The following is a 22,652-nucleotide window of genomic DNA, read 5'->3' on the forward strand; positions in this document are numbered from 1 at the left end:
AACGGCGAATCTCGTTCCACCATGGGTAAGGGTAAGAAGGAATCTCGGAGCAAACGAAAGGTATATTAGCTATTTCCCTAAATCAAATACCAAATCTTTTAACTTCTCCATGGTTATTGAGCAGTAGTGCTGATATTTGTTTTGGGTTAAAGAATGTTTTGGGGTTTTATTATGTTAATGTTGTGAATTTGTTCTGTTAAAGAATAATTTATATGAAAGAGCATCAAATTTATGTTGATTATAAACATTTGATTGATGGATGAGGATAGAAATTGTTTTTTGTTCACATGCTTGTGCTTAGATGATTTACAGATGTTCTTGTTGATTATAAACCAGTATTTCATCAAATTGGTTGTACACATGCTGGTTGTACACATGCTTGTTGTTCACATGCTTGTTGATTATAAACCAGTATTTCATCAAATTGGTTGTACCAATTTTGAAGTTGAAACAAACAAAGTCACTGTAGGTAAGTCTCAAAACCTAAGTCAGTTTGAAAATTTGCTTTTCCATCCATTCTCGAGCTTCAGTTTCTTGGCTTTCTTTCTGTATGTTCTCTGATCCCATTCTATTCTTGTAATTGTTTCTATCGTTGAAGCTTGTATGGTTTCTACTCTCGTTGTACATTTTGTCGTTTTGAGAACCTTTCTATACAAATAGCAAGAATTGGAGAGTGGGGGACTTAGGTTTCTGCAGAAAAATTTAGTATCTTACTGCTTATAATAATCTGAGAAAAATTTGGTCGTAGCCTTATTATCAAGTTTGCTGAAAAGGTGAATGATTTGTAAGGTTTAACTTTTGAGTTCGAACTGAAGAAGGAAGATGATAGATGTAAACTTGCAAGGATTGTGCATTAGCTAGATAACTAACCAGTTATTTATTTGTGGAGAACATTAATTAGTTTCAGAAATAATTTGAGGAGAAGTTGGAGACCATAATTTGTAAAAGTTTCCAAATATAGAATTAGGATCCGTGTTTTGAACTTCTTTAAGCATTATTAAGCTTTTGGAAAACACTCTAGGTTTTTTCTGTTCTTTTCTTCAGCAAATAAAGAACACAATTCCTGCATATCACGCATAAGTCTTCTTTTATCTTCTATTTTTGTGCACCATTGGCTTTGTCTTCAGTCTCCCCTCTTTTATCTTCTACTAGGTTGCCTGTCGTATTTTCACAAATATGACAGGTACGACAGACTATATAATCTGTCGTCTGTCGTATTTTTTGAAAATACGACAGGTACGACAGATTATGATGGTGCAAAATTGGAAATAAACTATGTTGCCTGTCGTATTTTAGAAAATACGACAGGTACGACATACTATATAATATGTCGTCTGTCGTATTTTTTGAAAATACGACAGGTACGACAGACTAGATATTCTGTCGCCTGTCGCATTTTTTCTGTATTTGTCTGATTATTTGTCTTATTTGCAGCATGATCAAAGGGTATCACAACAGAACAAAAGGAGAAAGATTAAGATAAAGTTCAAATACCCATTTGCCCTAAATTCATCCGCACAAGTATCTAACAGGTTTAACACGCCCGTGCGTAATGTTATCAGAGAAAATTTGACTGCCAAACAATTAGCATTATTTAGTGAATGCTGTTTCGGAGCTTATCTCAGACGAGATTTTCCCTCTCTGTCCGGGTTGTTTATCCACACGTTGTTAACTAGACAGATTACTCTAGTTGAAACATGTGATACAGAGATATGTTTCAATGTGAGGGGATTGAAGTTGAGATACACTGCAAAGGAGTTTGGGATAATTACAGGATTGCCCTTTGGAAGCACAAAAGCAATAACGAAAGGGATGAAGAAGATGAAGACTAAGGGAGGATTTAAGGAGAAGTTTTTTGGAAAGGTTGCTAATGTAAAACACAAAGACATATATGGGAAGTTCACAGGAACGGATTGGGCCAAGCAAGACGATGGTGATGCAGTTTTGATGGCAATGCTGTATTTCATACATGGCAACATTTTGGAACACTAGGTCACAGGAAAGGTCCGTCCTTATATTATGACCCTTGCTGAGTTCCCAGAGCTGTTCCACAAGTATCCGTGGGGTGTGGTGGCTTTTAATGAGAGCTTGAAGACTTTGAAGTCGGCTCTAAATAAGAAAAGTTTTCAGGATATGGTTGAGGCGAAAAAGGTGCAAGGTCGGATTCCATATAACCTGTATGGTTTTACTCATGCACTCCAGGTATGAAATTTTTGTATACTTGTTTGCTTTATGTGTACTTATTATAGTGTATATAATATTTATGTATACTTGTTGCTTGATGATAGGTTTGGATTTGTGAGATATGGAAAGCTATCAATATCTTTTATACAAGACTCGAATTTGAACCTACCATTCCTCGCGTGCTTCGGTGGACACAGTTAAAGACCGCACAATTGTCTGAAATCCAGACATTGTTTGATGTAAGCGAACAAGATGTATGAGTTGCGATATTTGGAAAGCTTTTTCACCTATTACATTTGGGAATTGTTTTGTAGAAAGTTGATCCTCCTGAACATACAACCATTGAACCAAAAGATAGAGAGAAGCAATGTGGTTGGTTTAAACAACTTATGGACCATTTGAAGGAGGAAGCAAGAGATGAGGACGAAGACAAGGCAGACGAAGATAATAAAGATGACGAAAAAGAAGATGGCGAAGAGGAAGAAAATGAAGAAGACAAAAAAGAAGACGGCGAAGAGGAAGAGGGAACAAAAGAAGTTGAGGTGGACGAGGAAGAAGCAGATGATGATAACCAGTTTATCATCCGTCCAAAAGTGGATAAGAGAAGGGGACTTGTGGATGAAATCATGGAAAGGGTCAATCACATGATGACCACCCATCAAGAGTGGTGCATCGAGTAATTTTTAAGCTTAGGGAGTCGATTGTCATCGGTAGAGGCTGATGTTAAGAGCCTAAAGGGTGCACTCCAATATGCGGAGAAAGATGATACAATTAACGATGGGGATGCGAATAAAGATGAAGAAGAGGAGGAGATAGATGGGGATGCAAAGAAATGTGATGAAGAAGAGAAAGATGATGACGGAGGTGATGATAAGAAAGAAGGAGGGGATGCGAAGAAAGATGATGAAGAAGAGGAGGAGAAAGATGGGGATGCGAAGAAAGGTGATGAAGAAGAGAAGGATGATGATAATAAGAAAGAAGGAGGTGATGATAATAAGAAAGAAGGAGGTGATGAGAAGCAAGATGAAGGTGAGGAGAGGAAAAAAGGAGAGAAGCCGATAGAAGGTGAAGAGAAAGACGATGAAGAAGCATCAATTTTGATATGTTGTTGGATTACTTGAATTGTTTAGTTTTCTTTAAGGTTTTCAATTTTTCTTTTACTCATTTTATTTGTATTTAATAAGGATGAAAGTCAGAGTGCATCAGACTTAGTAAAGAGGTGTCTGCTGGACTTGAAGTTTGGGGGACATTTAAATGAACTAATGGAAAATGAAAAGGTAATAAGGCTTCGTCGCATTTGTTGTAGTATATGTTATTAATGTAATTTATTGTGTGACAGAGCGATAAAAGTGCTACATCCAAAAGAACAGGAAGAACAACTTGACGAGGAAGAGCCAGTCAGTTTCTCCGCTCACCGTTCACCGATCCTTTCACCAAGAAAGGTAAGAAGAAACGCATCCCCGGTGAGAAAAGTGGAGTTCTGGATGATAGAAGGGATCTGCTTGATGCAAACGCGATTCTAAAATACGCTGAGTGGTTAAGAATGGCAGATCCAAAAGAACAGAGGCGTATCATTGGGGTGCAATATCACTTGCCAAGTAAAGCTTGGTTTGAACAGTTACAAACATCTGGTGAAATCGTCGACAATGATGTAAGTGTCTTGATGTCACATTGTATTTATTCTTATATATATGGCTTCATGTTTTTACGTACTTATATTTTAAATATTGAAACAGCATGTCAGTGGGTGGTTTACTTTACTCCGATGCCGTTCTTACACAAAGACTAATATATGGACCACCGTCGACTCGGATTTCATTGGTTGCATGTCTCAAGACTGTTTTGTGAAGGGCTACAAGGAGAAAGGCTGGGATGGATCATTATTTCTTGACCGAGTGAATGGGATGCCAACGCAGTTCATTCGGATGTGGAGTGAAGTTCAGATGGTACTTATTCCGATAAACTAAAAAACGAGCATTGGTTCCTAGGGGTTCTTATGCTGCAGGATATGCATTTATACATATATGACATCCTGGTGTCAAATTGCAGCGAGGAATCACTAGAAATGTTTTTAAGTTTACGTCTGGATATCATTAGAAGAGTCATGGATAAGAATGGTAATTGGTCGGAGGCACAAGTGAAATGAGACATAACCTGGAGCAGAGTTCCTGGTTGTCCACAACAACTAAGTGGGTCAAATGACTGTGGCGTATTCACTTGTGCTTTTGCCCAAGTTATAACTGAAAGGTGTGAAACCCGACATGATCAGTTTGTGTGCAACTTTGACGGATCGTATGGCGTCCATTTTAGATTACGTTTTGCAGCCGAGTTGTATCATCAGAAGTTATTAGTAGATAATCTAGAAACAAGTTTGCTTTTGTCTGATAGTTAGACATTGTAATTTAGTACATTTGTTGTACAGATATGTAATATGTTATTTTGGTACATCCGTGTTAAAAGTAGTATGTAGTTTAGTACATTGATGTTTAAAAAATGGACGACACAATTAGTATGTGTTGATTGACAGGTGCGACATTTAGTATGTGTTGATTGACAGGTGCGACAGGTACGACAGGCTATATGCTTTGTCGCCTGTCATACTTTAAAAAATACGACAGGTACGACAGGTTCATATTTCTGGAGTCTGTCGTAGTTTAAAAAATACGACAGGTACGACAGGCTATATGCTCTGTCGCCTGTCGTACTTTAAAAAAACGACAGGTACGACAGGCTATATGCTCTGTCGCCTGTCGTATTTTAAAAAATACGACAGGTACGACAGGCTATATGCTCTGTCGCCTGTCGTATTTTAAAAAATATGACAGGTACGACAGGTACCTGTCGTATTTTAAGGACATAGTTATTTGGGATGGTTGTCATTGGTTATCACTTTTCTCACTTCAGAGACATTGATCTTTGGAAGCGATATATAACTTTCCTATATTTCGCCATTGTGGATTGACAGGTACGACAGGCTATATGTACTCATTTGGTATTTAAATTGCAACTATGGTGACAGATGTGACAAGAGCAAACTACTTCAAATGTGGAAAGTTTTAATAAAGTACACAAACCTAACAAATAAAGTTTTAAAAGGTTAATTACCCAAACGTCAAAAATAAACAAGTACATGAACCTCACAAATCAAAGTTTTAAAATACATAAACTTCAGAAATTAAGTGTCTATATTCCTCGAACAGCTTGCTGCAGAAGTTGAGATATTAGTTGGCATTCGTATTGTATTTGGAAGCGGACGATGACAATTCATCCTATTATGACCAGTATTTCCGCACCTGCTGCATGTTGTGCGAACTACTTCTTCGCCTTGTGATGGTATTCTGTTTTGACTTTTTGGATGGCCCTTAGATGGCTTACTAAGAACTTTAGGGGGCAAAATTCTCATAGGCGGCTCGCAGGTCGACCATTCTGATTGGTGACCAACTGGATAAATAGACTCAGCCCATGTCAGTTTCACTTTTTCGTTCGTGTAGTAAGGATCGACCCACTGATATGCATCCGTTAAATTAAACGTTGCAGCAACCTTACACAAGTGTAGACATGGAATCCCGGATAGTTGCCATCTCCTACACGTACATGTTTTTGAATTCAAATCCACAATCCCACCCTTTAGTCGATCGCCGACGTCAAACATGTGTTGATTGATAGGATGACAAGAACATTTTACAGATTTCGAGACATGTCCTTTTAGTTTTTCTTCGGCCCACTCACACAAAAACGACTGACGTTCGCCTAACATTGAAATGCATAGATATATGTATAAGTTAGAATAAGGGTTATGAAATGATCAACTCAATTGTAAATTAGTTTAGAGATAGAACCTGCTTCATTGCGTCGTTCGTAAAACCACCTTTGAAGAATACACCGTATGAACTCCACTACCATTGTGATCGGTAAACGTCTACCTTTCCCCATAGCAGCATTAAATGATTCAGAAATATTTGTCGTCATGATGTTGTAACGACAAGTGGAAAAATAGGCACGTGACCATTTCTCTATTCCAACTTGCTCTAAATATGTAGCGGCATCGGGATATAAAGCACGAAGTCTAGCGAATTACTCGTCAAAGTCGGAAGTTCGATATGCTTTTGCAGTCTTCCAAAACACAGCATCTATATTCTTAACGGCCCTGAATCTGGCCTTCATATTTTGTTTCAAATGAAAGCCACAAGCTCCATGTATGGCATTTGGAAAAACCAAGTTGGATGTATGTTCAATGCTCTTGTGTCTGTCTGATATTATGGCTAGATTTTCGACATCGCCTATACATTCCTTTACCTTGGTCAAAAACCACGTCCATGATTCGTTACTTTCCCTATGTCCAATGGAAAATGCAAGTGGAAAAATCATGTTGTTACCATTTGTACCAACAACAACAAATAATGTTCCGGGATATTTACCTTTTAAAAAGGTTCCATCAACACAAAGAACTGGATGGATGTGTTCCTTAAACGCTCTAATTGAAACACCAAAAGCAAAGAAAAAACATTTAAAGTGGTGATCATCATCAGTTTCAATATGTATGACCGTACCGGGGTTTTTAGCCTTCAATGTCGCATAATAATCCGGTAACAACATGTATGACTCTTCCGGTGAACCACTTTGAGCATCTATGGCCCAATTCCTTGCTCTCCAGGATTGCATGTAAGAGATGTTTTTTTTAAAAAAAATTTGCGCAATGCACTTACATTAAAGAAGAAAGGAAAATCCCCACTAGACCCGGATGTGATTCGAACCCATGACCTCCCAAGGCACATGTAAGCTCTCAACCACTAGGCTAAGAGCTTCACCACTAGGCACAGGATTGCATGTAAGAGATGTTAATTTTGTAATCATTTTGAAAATCTTCGGCAGTGTTAATTGGTCGGTACACTCGATTCGAGAGATCAAACTTATCTCGAAGCAGTTTGCCAGCAACTCGTTTCCCCGCCTGTCTATGGTGTGGTAATATTTGATCTCTTGGACAAGTGTGTTGATCGATACCATCCATTCTTCGAAGTCTAAACATTTCAGAACCAGGTATCACAATACCTCTAGCCCGCCATTTACATTTTTCAACATATGTACATCTAACTTCAAACATTGACTTGTTAGATCTGTATACCTTCCATTGGTACATATTTAAGATTGCATGTTTCCCTAGTGCATCTTTCAGTTCTACTTTGTTGGCAAAAATATCATCCACCTTTAAACTGAAGGCACCTTTATCTGTAAGTTTTTCTTTAGCCAACGGGGGTGCCTTGGGGGCCTCTAGAATCCACCACAATGGATCAGTCATTCTTCTTTGCCTTTTTGAATCATCCTCAGTATATTTCGGGATATGATCAACTTGCGGCTCTATTTTGACACCGCTGGCTTCACTTTGCCGAATAGGTACTTCATAATCATCATTGGGATACGCATCATAATCATCATAACCATCATTGGGATTGTAACCATCATCATCATTCCAAATTCGGTCCTCCATTAGATCATCTAATCCACGGGCGTCAAATTCGTGTGTAGAAGCACGGTTTGATTGTACAAGCACAACTTCTGTTCGTGTCTCTTCTTTTTGGGGCTTCCTCATCTCCTTACCTTGTATATCTTTTTGTTCATCATTTCTTCGTGGTATAAAGGTAGCATATAGAGGAATCAAATCAGTCGGATTCATACGACAATAGTCTATAAAAACCATAACATCCTCATCTTCTTGAATTGGTGCTACTATTTCAAGAACTTTGTTTGGACCGTATGTCGACTGCATGGAGATATGTAGATCAAAATCGGTTGCATCAATACTTACTGAAGTGTACACTTTCGCTTTTAACATTTGCAAATCGATGTTAGTTGCAAAACGAAACAACTTCGATTGACCGCCCACGTATGTCATATCTTCTCGAACGGTTTTCCAATGGCCGTGCCACAATAACATACATGGAACTGTTCCAAACGACATACTTCTACATTTGAGAAAAAAACACATATTAACAAAAACTTATACTCAGATAGTCTTTCGCACCTTTAAAAAATGTGACAAACTCGACAAGCTTATACTAAGATAGTCTGTCGCACCCTGAAAAAATGCGACAAAGGCGACAAACTTATACTAAGAGAGTCTGTCGCACCCTGAAAAAATACGGCAGGTACGACAGGTTCATATTTCTGGAGTCTGTCGCACCGTGAAAAAATACGACAGGTACGACATATTCATATTTCTGGAGTCTGTCGCACCGTGAAAAAATACGACAAGTGCGACAACATTAAACTACCAGGCCATTGTCGCACTATTTCATGGTGCGACAGGTACGACAAAGTCGGGGGAAATCCCAGAAAAACGTTCATGAAAAATCTGAAAAAATACAGAGTTTCAATGGGTTGAATGGGTCCGAAATGCATAACCCTAGACTATTTTCGTTTGAATTTGACATATACATCTTATATACATCATATTAAACACATATGATATTGTATTGAGATTAAAATTGAAATCTCGGTCAAACCCGGCACCATACTTACATGAATAAACTAAGCTTTAGCTCTTGGATTGTTCACTTGATTGTTGTTCACTTGATTGTTGTATGAAGTGTTGTAAAAAATGGAAAGAAAAAAAAGAAGAGAAGAAGGAAAGTGTGGAGCAAGTGTGATGAATGAGTAATGGTGAATGTGTTTGATGGGGAAGAAGGGGGAATAAGGAAGACAAGGGTATTTTTGTCCAAATACAATGAAATTGCCTATATTTGTAAAAAGTTGGACAACTAAGCTAAAAACGTAAATGGGTTATAAAATAGGGCCAGTTTTGTAATTAACCCTTTTTAGATAGGTCAATGGCACTCTTGTTGTCGCATTTGACCTCTATTGTTTCCGTTTTTACGCCATAATCCTCAAGCTGTTGCTTTATCCATAGAACTTGAGCCACACAGCTTACAGCAGCAATGTACTCAGCTTCAGTTGTTGACAGGGCCACTGATGATTGCTTCTTGCTGAACCAAGATACTAGACAGCTTCCAAGGAAGTGACACCCTCCTGAAGTACTCTTACGCTCTAGCTTATCTCGTCCGTAGTCAGCATCAGTATATCCAATGAGTGTGAAGTCATTTGTATTTGGATACCATAGACCTGCATTAACTGAGCTCTGCAAATATCTAAAAATTCTTTTTACAGCTACAAGGTGAGATTCCCTGGGGTCAGCTTGATATCTTGCGCAATAACATACTGAGTACTGAATATCAGGTCTACTAGCAGTAAGATAAAGTAGAGAGCCAATCATACCTCGATATAACTTACTATCTACTGACTTACCTTTCTCGTCAACACAAAGGACAGTGTCAGTACCCATTGGGGTAGATATGGGCTTGCATTCTTCCATATCGAATTTCTTTAACATTTCTTTGGCGTACTTAGACTGACTAATGAAGATGCCGTTCTTACCTTGCTTGATTTGAAGTCCAGGGAAGAAGTTGAGTTCTCCCATCATTGACATTTCGAACTCAGTTTGCATCTGTTTACTAAATTCTTTGCACATAGATTCGTCAGTAGCACCAAAGATTATATCATCTACGTAAATTTGTGCGAGGAGGGTATTTTTACCCTTTTTCTTAATGAACAAGGTTGTGTCAGCTTTGCCTCTGACATAGATCCTGGTCAGCAGGAAATTGGTCAACCTCTCATACCAAGCACGAGGTGCTTGTTTCAGGCCGTACAAGGCCTTTTTGAGTTTATAAACGTGGTTTGGAAACTTTGGATCTTCAAACCCAGGAGGCTGACTAACATATACCTCTTCGTTTATAAATCCATTAGGAAAAGCACTTTTGACATCCATTTGATATAGTTTGAAGTTCATGAAACTAGCATATGCACACAATATACGTATAGCCTCTAACCTAGCAACGAGAGAAAAGGTCTCACCATAGTCAATGCCCTCTTGCTGACTATAGCCTTGGGCTACAAGTCGGGCTTTGTTTCTGACTACATTGCCTTGCTCATCTAGCTTATTTCTAAAGACCCACTTAGTTCCTATGGTCTTTTGATTCCTAAGTTTTGGTACTAAATCCCATACCTCATTTCTTTTGAACTGATCAAGCTCCTCTTGCATAGCATTGATCTAGTGTTTGTCATGCTCAGCTTCAGCGAAATTCTTTGGCTCATGAACTGAGACGAATGCAACATTGCTGAGATATTTTTTAAGCTGGTCTCTTGTCATCAGCTTGTTGTCAGCAGCATCAAGAATGGACTTCTCCGAATGTCCTCTTGGAATTTTTATTTCTTTGGGTAATGTTGAGTTGTTTGGAATAGGTGTTTCTACAATATCTGCAGGAGTAGATTGGTCAGCAAAGATAATTTCTGTTTCGTGTTTACCTTTAGTCAGCCCTTGTGCTGATGTCTCAACAACACCAATTTGGTCAGCGGAAGCTGAGCTTGGTTCATCTTCGGCAGATTGAGTTGTCTTTCCTGCAGGGTCAGTTTCATCGAACTCGATATGGACAGACTCTTCTATAATTTGAGTTCGTTTATTATACACCCTATATGCTTTACTATTAGTTGAGTACCCTAAAAAGATCGCTTCGTCAGCTTTGGCATCAAATTTAGCAAGGTTATCTTTTGTGTTGAGTATAAAACATTTACACCCAAAGGCACGAAAGTAGCCATTGTTGGGCTTTCGTCCTTTCCAAAGTTCATAAGGAGTTTTCTTGAGTATAGGTCTAACTAAAGCCCTATTTAGTATATAACATGCTGTGTGGACAGCTTCACCCTAGAAATACTTTGGAAGCCTATTTTCGCTCAGCATTGTCCTAGCAATTTCGACTATTGTTCTGTTCTTCCTTTCAACAACCCCATTTTGTTGAGGCGTCCTAGGAGCAGAAAAGTTATGGTCAATGCCACTGATTTCACAGAATTCATCAAATTGTTGGTTTTTGAATTCTCCGCCATTATCACTTCTAATATGAGCTACTCTTAGGTCTTTGTCATTTTCAAGCTTTTTAATCAATGTTGTGAACATCTCAAATGTTTCATCCTTGCTACTCAGCAAGATGATCCAAGTATACCGAGAGAAATCGTCTACAATGACTAAGGAAAATTTCTTACCTCCCAAGCTGAGTGGCTGGACAGGTCCGAAAAGATCCAAATGTAGTAATTCCAATGGTCGCTTGGTTGAGACAATGTTTTTACTTTGAAAAGACTTTTTCGTTTGTTTACCTTGCTGACAAGCATTACATAATTGATCCTTTTCAAATTTCAATTTGGGCAATCCCTCAACTAGTTGCTTTCTAGCTAATTTGGCAAGGAGGTCCATGCTTACATGACCAAGTCTCCTATGCCATAGCCAGGAGTTGTCCTCTTTAGATACTAAGCATATATTTTTGGAAAACTGTTTTTCTAAACTCAACATATATACATTGTCAACACGAGGGGCAGTTAAAATCAATTTGTTTGTTTTTCCCTCGAGTATCCGACACTGAGTGGCATCAAATACAACCTTTCTACCGATGTCACACAGCTGAGCTACGCTCAGTAGGTTATATTTAAGACATTTAACTAAGGAGAATGACTCAATAGTAGGGTTACCTCCGATAGTACCTGAACCAACTATCTTACCCTTTTTATTGTCTCCAAAGCTCACGTTTCCACCTCGTTTAAGCTCAAGTGTGATGAACTGAGTTTCATCACCAGTCATGTGCCTCGAGCATGCGCTGTCAATATACCACAATTTTGATTTCTCCACGCATCTCAGGCTCACCTGAATTTTAAACTATTCATCTTTAGGTACCCAATTCTTTTTGGGTCCTCGTTGGTTATCATAGACAGGTGCAATATCATATTTTAATTTGTGACGGCATATATTTATGGTGTGGCCTTGTTTACCACAGAAGTCACAATGAGTTACCCTTTTAGGGTGATTTTGTCTTTGGTCAGCACCATTGTGCTGAGCATGCCAACATACCTTAGTGGTATGACCTTTCTTTCCGCAGAAGTCGCATTGGACAGTCCGCTTGTTATACCAACACACATCTATTGTGTGTCCTCTTTTCCCACAACAGTCACACTGAGTGAACTGTCTACGCTGACCAGTACGTGAGTACTCAGCGTTGGATTTATTTTTAGTTGAACCTTTTATTTTGTTCTGTAGAGTTGTGACATCCTTTCTCAATTTCTTTGAATCTGATTGGACTTCCGAGACAAACTTGTGCATGATTTCCATGTTGTTATGCAAAGTTGAGTTGTTTTGGAGAAGATATCAAAGGTCACTGAGTTTGACCTCTTCAATCTCGTCACACCGCCTGCTGAGTGCCTTTATTTTCTTATTACACTTTTTAGTCAGTGTATATAAATCACTCAAGGCGTTAACCATTTCATTTCTAAGCAAGAGTAGAGATGTTACCTCATTGGAGTGTTCCTCTTGGTCAAAATCGTCAGAGAGGTCAGCTTGCTCAGATTGGCTTTGGTCAGCAACGTCATCGGCCATGAAGCATATATTTGCTGTCTCATTTGCATCAGCTTCTGACGATGTTGACTCATCATTGTCACTCCATGTGGCTACCATTGCCTTTTTGCTTCCCTTCCTTTCTTTCTTTAAGTTAGGACATCTTGACTTAATGTGCCCAGTTTGATGGCACTCAAAGCACGTGACAGGCTTGGAACTGTCCTTTTTGTATTTGTCACTGGACTCAGCTTTGTACCTATCGCCTCTTTTGTATGGCCTCTTGTTGTTCTTATCATTCTTTCTGAACAGCTTCTTCATCTTTCTTGTGAACATGGGCATCTCCTCATCATCTGATGAGTCAGCTTCGGTTGAGTCAGCTTTCATGACACGTGATTTTTGTTTCTTGTCCTCTGACTTTTCTTTAGCTTCAAAATTTTTCATAGAGATCTCATGGGTCAGCAGAGATCCAATCAGCTCGTCGTATTTGTATGTGGTCAAGTCCTGAGCTTCTTCCACAGCTGTTTTCTTATCTTGCCAGCTCTTGGGTAGACTTCTCAAGATTTTCTTCACCTGTTCTTCTTCCGTGAAGTTCTTGCCGAGTCGTTTAAGCTCATTTATAATATTTGTGAACCTTGAGTTCATCTCCGAGATGTCTTCGTTTTCATTCATCTCGAACAGCTCGTACAATCTCATATGTTGATTCACTTTGGATTCCTTGACCTTGCTTGTGCCTTCATAGGTTACTTCGAGCTTTTTCCATATTTCCTGTGCTGACTCGCAATCTGAAATCTTATTGTACTCTGCAGCATCTAGCGCACAGTGAAGCATATTGATAGCCGAAGCATTATTTTGCAATTTTTTTAGGTCATCTTCTGACCACTCAGTTTCACTCTTGACAACCTTTTCGTTGTCAACAGTTTTGTAAGGCACATATGGGCCTTGAACTATTGCAAGCCATGCACTCATGTTTGTAGCTTGAATAAAGTTCTTCATCCTATTTTTCCAAAATGTATAATTTGATCTGAAAAACAAGGGTGGCCGACTAATTGATAATCCCTCAGGGAGTATCTGTGTTGTTTGATTTCCTGGAAGGAAACGAGTGCTGTTCTCAGCCATTTATCGGGATCAGCTCAAGATAGTTATATCTTTGAGTAGTGAGCTTTTAGCTCTGATACCACTTATTGGTCCCGTGTGATTAGTTCCAAGAGGGGGGGGGGGTTAGGAACTAATGTAACTTTTTCTCTAAATTATACTGACTTAATATAATTCCTTGAGTTTCACAACTCAGTTTTGGTCAGCACGGCCGAGTGAGGCGTAAGACGGCTTTAGTCAGATGCTGACTAGAGCTGTTTTACTTGTGAGTTGGGAATTAACACTTGAGGTCAGCTTCCAACTCAGCACCAAGATTACTCAGTGTCAGCTTTTATAATTTATATCCTGAGCAATTTAATCAGACAACACATATATAGATATATTGAGAGAGAGTTAGAAATTACTCAGCATGACTTATCCTAGTTCGGCCTCTCCGCTTACGTCCAGTCCCCAGAGTCCCTCCGGGCTTTTTCAATCCAATACTGAGCTCTTTAAAGGTAGAGCGCAAACCGTTTACAAGGCAGTTGAATATGCAAGAGTACCTTCCTCTATTCGTCTACTCAACTCCTACTAAGTTCTATAACCCAACACCTAGATTTCTCTACCGCTGAGTACTAAAACCGAGTACTCTGCACAACTCTTTAAATTTTACAATTGATACAAACTTGTTCTTTCTAGATGAAGAACACTTTAGATGATTACAAGATAAATCTAGCTTTTACACAAAATTTGGAATTTGGTGTAAGATCTTTTTCTTGTTTGAATGTGCTTTGTATTTTTCTCTTTTTCACTTGTATTTTTCTTGTCAAAATCGGCAAAGGATCCAAGAATGAACTTGTCCTTTTATAGTTGAGATCTGAAGCCACAATCCATTGAATCCGGAGTTATCCGTTGGATTCAAACGGCTCTTTCTTGAGACATTGTTCTGGTCAGCTTCAGATTTGCAGGCCAATCCTGTCATCTGAATTCCGCAGGCGTTAGGCTTGTCTTCTTCCCACAGGTGCGTCTTTTAGTGCTAGTTCGTCTTTTTAGCTAACGGACAGTTGACCCATGCATCTCGAAATTGTCTCTGTGCGTAATTTCAAGGTTTCTATTATTGGTGCAGACAGTTGTCGGATCTTGTCTTCTAGCAAATGGATCATTTGTGCTGTCCTGACGAACATTCAGCTTGACTTTATTTACGTTGCTTTTTGTTCTTTGTTTCTGAGTCACTCTTACTCAGCTTCCGTGGTCAGCTTCGTCTGTAAGCATTGGCTTAGAGGAAGGCTTCCTTTCTTTGATACCGAGTTTCGTTCTACTCAGCTTGTTTGGTCAGCTTCATCTTTGAGTATTTGTTCTGAAGATGACTTTTCTTCTATTATGCTGAGTTGCACTCTACTCAGCTTGTGCTGTGTTCTCATGCTGACTTCATCATGTCTTTCTTTTTGATTCTGTTTTGATTCATGTTTATACTCAACATTGAACAAACATATTAGTACAATTACATCAAAGCACTTAAATTTAATTGCCCCTTAATCATGGATTAACTTAAATAATTTTGTCAAATCAAAATCATGTGGAAAGGTGTTTCAACAGAAGTGTCCATGGAGAGCATATGCTTCTAGAGTAGACAGGAAAGATAAAACCAACCAGACAATACAGTTGAAGAATGGTTCTTTCAAACACCAATGCATTAAGGTGCATAAAAACTTTCATATGACTTACAAGTGGATAGGTAAGAAGTACTTAGAGAGTTTTAGAAGTGATGCTGATTGGAAAGTTGAGGCTATGATGGATGCTATATCAAGAGTGATGTCACTCACAGTTGGTATGCTGACAGCTTATAGAGCAAAGTGCTATGCCTTGAAGATCATACATGCTGATGAAAGGAGCCAATATGACAACATTTACAGGTATTGATAACTTTTATTGCTCACTTACTAATATAACTTGAATTGTGCACTAACTATTGTAAATGTTATTGTTTACTACTAACAGATATAGAGCTGAGATATTAAGATCAAACCCCGACAGTACAGTTGTGGGCAGATGGAAGGACACCAAGTTTGTGGGAATGTATGTATATTTAAATGTGTAGGAAAATAGACAAGTCTAGGCGCAGCGGAATAATAAAATTTTATCTTTTTATCTATTTCCCTTTTCCAAGATCTGTTAATTGTTATTTCATATAAAGAGGGATAGAATGAAATACTTTTTCTGAAGAAGTATCTACAGTTGCAAATGAAGTGCCCACAACTCTTAATCCATGTATCACGAACAACAAAAGAAACAACACAAAAAAGAATAACTAATCAGTAATCAACCTTAATAATAGCAATCGCAATGATTGCCTCTAACAGAAATCGATACGAGATCAAAGAGAGAGTAAGAAAGATTGTAATTAGCCGAGACGGTTTCGGAACGGTTCCTCTAGCCCCTTCTTCTGTGTTGGCCAAAATTTATAGTTAAGGAGTCCATTTATAAACTTCTCAAAACCCTAACCCTAGTTGTATTAGTTAATTAATTAATTAGAATCTTATTCGGAATAGGATTACTAATTAGATAATTAAATAAACACTTATTATTATCTAAATAATAACAAATTATATTTAGATAATATTACTAATCAAATTAGTAATTTAATTATTGTTAGGGATAATTAATTAGAGTTATAATTGTTGGTCCCTGGTAATTAGTTCCAAGGGGGGGTTAGGAACTAATATAACTTTTTCGTGTTTTAATTGAGTTGACTGGATGTTATTTTGAGAGTTTATTAACTCAGCCTTTGGTCAGCTTGGTGAGATATATCACTGGACAGCTTTAGTCAGATGTTGACCAAAGTTGTTTCCTTGAGAGTTAGGAATTGACACTCTTGGAGCTCAGCTTCTAACTCAGCAGAACTTACTTACTCAGGATCAGCTTAGGCAATTTATATGCTGAGTAAATAAAGCAAACAACACATGCAATTATAAGAGAGAGTTTAGAGATTACTCAGTATCACTTATCCTGGTTCGGCCTCTCTGCCTACGTCCAGTCCCTAGAGTCCTCCGGGCTTTTTGAATCCAATACTGAGCTCTTTAAAGGTAGAGCACAAACCAATTACAAGGCAGTTGAATATGCAAGAGTACCTTCCTCTATTCGTCTACTCAACTCCTACTAAGTGCTACAACCCAGCACCTAGATTTCTCTACCACTGAAATGCTTACAACCAAGCACTCAGCTTTACACTCTCAATATTCCTATTGATCACAAACTTGTTCTTTTTGAACTAAAGAACACTTTAGATTATTACAACTCAATCTAGCATTTACACAAAGAATAGAAAAGTTGGTGTAAGATCCTTTTTGTATTTGAGTGCTTTTAAACTTTCTCTCTTGTATTTTTCTTTTGATGCTTACATTCCATTTCCAGTTTTTCGATTTTCCTTTTATAGAAGGAAATCTGTAGATTTGATCGTTTGAAATGTCTTGACCGTTAATGTCAAAACGACTCTTTTGGGGAACAATTTCTGGATAGCTTCAGACTGCACCGCCATTCCTTTTCTCTGTTTTCTTCAAGCGTCGGGTTTGTCTTCTAGCGTCTGGTTTGTCTGTTTGCGTCAGTTGTCTTTTTCCAATAATCCATCATCCCATGACTCTTGGAATTAGTCTTTTAGGTGTCTTCGAGGTTCCAATTATTGGTGCAGAAGATTGGCAGACTTCGTCTTTTAGTGAACGGATCCTTCATGCTGTCCTGACTGTTACTGAGCTTCGTTTGTTCTTTTCGAATGTTCGTCGTTCATGCTGAGTTCCTTCAAGGTCAGCTCCATTCTGTTTAATCGCTCCTGAAGAAGTCTTCAACTTTAGTCAGCTTCGTTTTGCTTCTGAATTTTAACCCCACTCAGCTTCTATTCTGTCATGCTGAGTTCCGTTCTACTCAGCTTCGTTCGTGATGACTTTTGTCCTGTCTTTACTTTATATATTTTTGCACTCAATATTTAACAAACATATTAGTACAATTAAATCAAAGCATCTAAATTTAATTTCCTCTTAATCATGGATGATTTTGTCAAATCAAAATCTCGTGGAAAGGTGTTTCAACAAACTCCCCCATTTTGATGTTGGCAAAATACATAATTACGGAACTCAGTTATAAGTTACCCCATGATTGAATTATTTTTTATGCTGAAACTACTCCCCCGTAACGGTTGCATATATTTTGTTTTAACTTTATTCTAAGTCTTCCAAGATCTAATTTAGACTTAAAACATTTGAGTGTACTGACTCAGTTTTGGAAGGATGTTGTCTATTAGTTTATTTTTGGTTTTTATTGTTTTTGACCTTTTTTATTTGTTCTGTTCAAACTAGATTAGTCAGATCAGAAAGAAAATAACTATTTGTAATATTGAGTTTAAACAACAAAAACAAACAACCAAAAAGAAAAATCTACCCAAACAACATTTAAAGACAGGATAATTTTTGGACATGATTAAACAAGTTCTAGTTCTTCTTTTTCTGAGCTGAGGGTTCAGCTAGGGCAATTCCTTTGCCTTTCTCTTTGCTTCCAGAGGTATTTCCTGCAGGCTGAGTTCCTCCTCTACTTGTCTCCCCCGTTTTGCCATCATCGGGTTGGTAAAGGAAGGTCTTATTTCTGGCGGTAGAGGAGAGATAGCTAGAGTAGCGATGAAGCCTTTTTGTGCTTTCACCCAAACTGTCAATGACGGGAATGCTATCGTCCTGGACGTGCCTAGGAACCCGAAGGGAGCTGCTGATCATACTGAGGAGACATTCATGGGCTTTACTCAGGCAGGAGATTGAGCTGGTGACCTGACCATAAGATTGATGGAATAGTTTTAGCAGAGCAGAATCATAAAACATGCGCTGGGCATTGTTGATCCGCATGGCCTTCATGATAGCTTGTGAAAAGCTCATGAGTTCTGTGTTGGATACTGGATCAACATCCATCTGGGCTCTATCAATGTTCAGGAGTCTGACTGCCTCACTTAATTGGTCAATAGTACAATGAGAAGAAGAAGATACTAAGTCACGTGTACTCGTTAGCTCATCATGAAGCTTGGTGAAGCATTGTTGAATTTCTGTAGAGGTGACAAACTCAGTATCGCTGGGTGGACTGGATTTGGTTAGCTCAGCATACAGCTTGGTGAAGCAATCTTGCAACTCAGCAGATGTGGCAGATTCAGTATGTGTAGTTGGTCTAGAGGGGGTCAGTTCTGCTGCTAGCTTAACAAAACAGTTTTGAAGCTCAGTGGAAGTGACGTACCCTGGATTGGCTTCTGACAGTTGTTGAATTTTCCCTTCAAGAGAGTTCAGATGGGTGGCCATTGTAAGTACTGATTCAGTCAGTTTTGCCATTTGCTCTTGGTTTGGTTGCTGAGTCTGGACTGCAGTGATAATGTTAACCAGATTTTTTAGGCCTCGAAGTTCATTTAGAAGCTGAGTAATACCTGTCAGGTGAGAGGGCTCAGCTTGCATGGAGTGGTGACCATCAGCTTGAGTAGGATGAAAATCTTGAAGCAAGGACTGAGTAGAAGCAATGACCCGTCGGCCAGACTCAGTAGCATTCAAGTATGCAAACTTAGCAGCATTGAACTTAGAGGCTGGTTCAGAATTTGACGGTGGTGGAGGAGTTGGTTCCTTGCCAGATTGAGTACCTTGATTGGTACCTGGACTTTGATGGATTTGATGAGCTGAGTTATCAACATTTTGTGTTCGAGGTGGAGTTGAGACATGAGTTGGCTTAATTGGAGCCGTTTGAATTGGATCTGCAGGGTTTTTGGCATGTTCCTCATCCTGAGTAACAGAGGCTTGCTTTTCCACTAGATCTTCTGGTGGAGACTCAGTTTCATTTGAGAAGTACTGGAACTGGATTGTGGAGAGGTCAGTTTCAGGCTCGTCAATGGGAAAGTCGTCCATGAGATCAATTTGCTTTTCCGCTTTCTTTTTTAATCTTCGCCGGGTCTGAGTTTTTGGTGGTGAATGGTCAGTTCGAAGACCTTCACTGGATTCAGTAGCAATTGTCTCCTCTTCTACAGGTTGCTCAACAGGGCTCTCAACAACGTTACTTTCTTTCTTTTGCTGCTCAGCATTATCATTGGGGTATTCTTCCTCTTCAGTATTAACTTGTTGTTGCTCAACGTGTTGCTCATCTTCTTGGTCAATTCCATGACCTTCAGGTTGAGTAGAGGCTAGTGGGACAGCTTCTACTATCTTTAAAGAGTTACCCTTTTTCTTTTTCTTTAAAGGGGTTTCTGGAGTTTCTTCGTTCTCATCCTCAGGCTCTTCTTGCCTCTTTCTTTTCTCATCATGCTCCTTAGCCTTGTTGGCTTTAGCTTTCTGTCTTGATGAAAGCCTTACTTTCTTTGGGACAGCATGAATGTCTTTGGAGCAGGTTTCTACAATCTTCCTCTTATTTTTCTTCTCAGGCTGAGCTGTTTCTGGTGACTTAGCATAAGCATCAACCTCTTCTGCAGGCTCAGCTTCAGGCTCAATTTCTTGTTGCTCATCTTCTTCATCTTCTTCAGCATCTCCAGCTCCTTCATATCCCTTCAAGGGTTGATTGTACAACAGTCCATCCAGCAGAACTGCAGTAATTTCACTTCCCAAGCTACTTGTTTCACTTTTCGTCTCAATCTGCTTGTCTTCAAGAATCTTTGTAATTAGAGATCCCAAGCGGAGTTTCTTACCACTTCGTTGAAACGCACCAACTAGAAAGACAGGAAGATTGAATGGAGTGTAGGTCAACATGTGCCAGATGAAGCACTGTTCGAAATTCGATGCGGATGAAGCTGACCTGAGTTTGGGGAAGATAAAGTTGGTCAGCATGAAGTGGACCATCTTTTGTTCTTTACCCATGCAGGTGCTGAGTATTTCCCCCTTATGATCTTTGGGTTTACAGAACCCCTTTAGCTTTTCAGATGTGGATTTTGGCATTTTTTCTTTTATCGTTCTAAATTGAATTCCTTCGTCTGGTAATTCTAGCAGTGTGGCTAGATAAGAAGGGGTTATGACTATTTTCTGACCCTTCACAGTGGTCTCCAAGTAATCAGAGTCGTCTGCATCAACACGTAGATTCGAGTAGAATTCCCATACTAACCTGGGGTAAGCTGTTCCTGAAAGGGAGAAGAGACCTTTCCATTTGTTCTTCTTGATCCATTCACAGAATGGTTTCTCAGATGAGACGAAACTTGGAGAAAACCATCGGCACTTTAAAACCTCCAAATTATTGACCTTTGAGTGTACCTTGATCATTGTCCTTTTGATTTCCGTTGAAGGACCAGCGTGGTCAGTGGATTTGTCTGTGGTTTGAGTTTTAGGGGATTTGTTTTTGCCGGAAGCCATTTTTGAAGGTTTTGAAGTTTTTAGAGAGAAGAAAGTTTGATTTTAGGAGATTACAGGTGTAAGGGATGAAGAGTGGGGATTCTTCCACTTTATACAAATCTGCGACGGCCCTTAATCATTAACTAGCTGTTTCTACCTAGGGAGGTTCAACCGACACAAATTCTGTCAATTATGACATCTTCAGCGCATGGGATTTGCCATTAATATGCGTCTTCCCAAGGTGTTAGAGGTTTACACGTGTAGGTTCACTTTATGCGAGTGGGTTTTTTACTAGGTTTTACTAGAATTCGAAACATCCTAGATATTGAGTGCCTAACTTTTGTGAAGATTATTTCTCTATCTCAACATACGTCACTCACTCAGCATGTGCATTCACTCAGCATGGAGTGATTACTCAATATGTTTATCTACTCAGTATAGGATGTTTACTCAGCTTTTATGCCTACTCAGTATCATCACTCAATATATATGTCAATTCAGCATAGGGTGGCTTTTTCATTTTCAAGCTTAGTAAGGAGTAGATATTTTACTCAACATGGCATTTGCACAATTATTCAAAGTTCAACTCATGTGACAATTTATTCAATACAGATTTAGTTAGAGTGGATTTGACATACCAATTGCTTCCCTTAGTGTGTTGAATTGTTCTCGTGCCAAGGGCTTTGTGAAGATATCTGCAAACTGATCGTTTGTAGGCACGTAGGTCAGCTTGATCTCATCTTTTAGTACATGGTCTCTGATGAAGTGATGCCTTATGCTAACATGCTTCATCCTGCTGTGTTGGACTGGATTTTTAGATAGATCAATGGCACTTTTGTTGTCGCATTTGATCTTTATTGTCTTTGTTTTGACTCCGTAATCCTCAAGCTGTTGCTTTATCCATAGGACTTGTGCAACACAGCTTCCAGCAGCCACGTACTCAGCTTCAGTTGTAGACAGAGCTACGGATGATTGCTTCTTGCTGAACCAAGATACTAGACAGCTTCTGAGGAAATGACATCCTCTCGAAGTACTTTTTCGTTCTAGCTTATCTCGTCCGTAGTCAGCATCAGTATATCCAATGAGTGTGAAATCATTTGAGGTTGGATACCATAGACCTGCATCAACTGAGCTTTGCAAGTATCTAAAAATTCTTTTTACAGCAGTTAGATGAGATTCCCTGGGGTCAGCTTGATATCTAGCACAATAGCATACTGAGTATTGAATATCTGGTCTACTAGCAGTGAGATAGAGTAATGAACCTATCATACCTCGATAGAGTTTACTATCAACTGACTTACTCTTTTCATCCTTGCATAGGACAGTATCAGTACCCATGGGAGTTGATATTGGTTTGCAATCTACCATGCTGAATTTCTTTAACATTTCCTTGGTGTACTTAGACTGACTTATAAAGATGTCATTCTTTCCTTGCTTGATTTGAAGTCCAAGGAAGAAGTTGAGTTCACCCATCATGGACATTTCGAACCCAGTTTGCATCTGTTGGCTAAATTCTTTGCACAAGGATTCGTCAGTAGCACCAAAAATTATATCATCAACATATATCTGCGCAAGTAGGGTATGTTTACCCTTTTTCTTAATAAACAAGGTTGTGTCAGCTCTTCCCCAGACATAGTTCCTGGTCAGCAGGAAGTTGGTCA

Source organism: Euphorbia lathyris, chromosome 7, assembly GCF_963576675.1.
Source record: "Euphorbia lathyris chromosome 7, ddEupLath1.1, whole genome shotgun sequence".
Taxonomy (NCBI): Eukaryota; Viridiplantae; Streptophyta; class Magnoliopsida; order Malpighiales; family Euphorbiaceae; genus Euphorbia; species Euphorbia lathyris.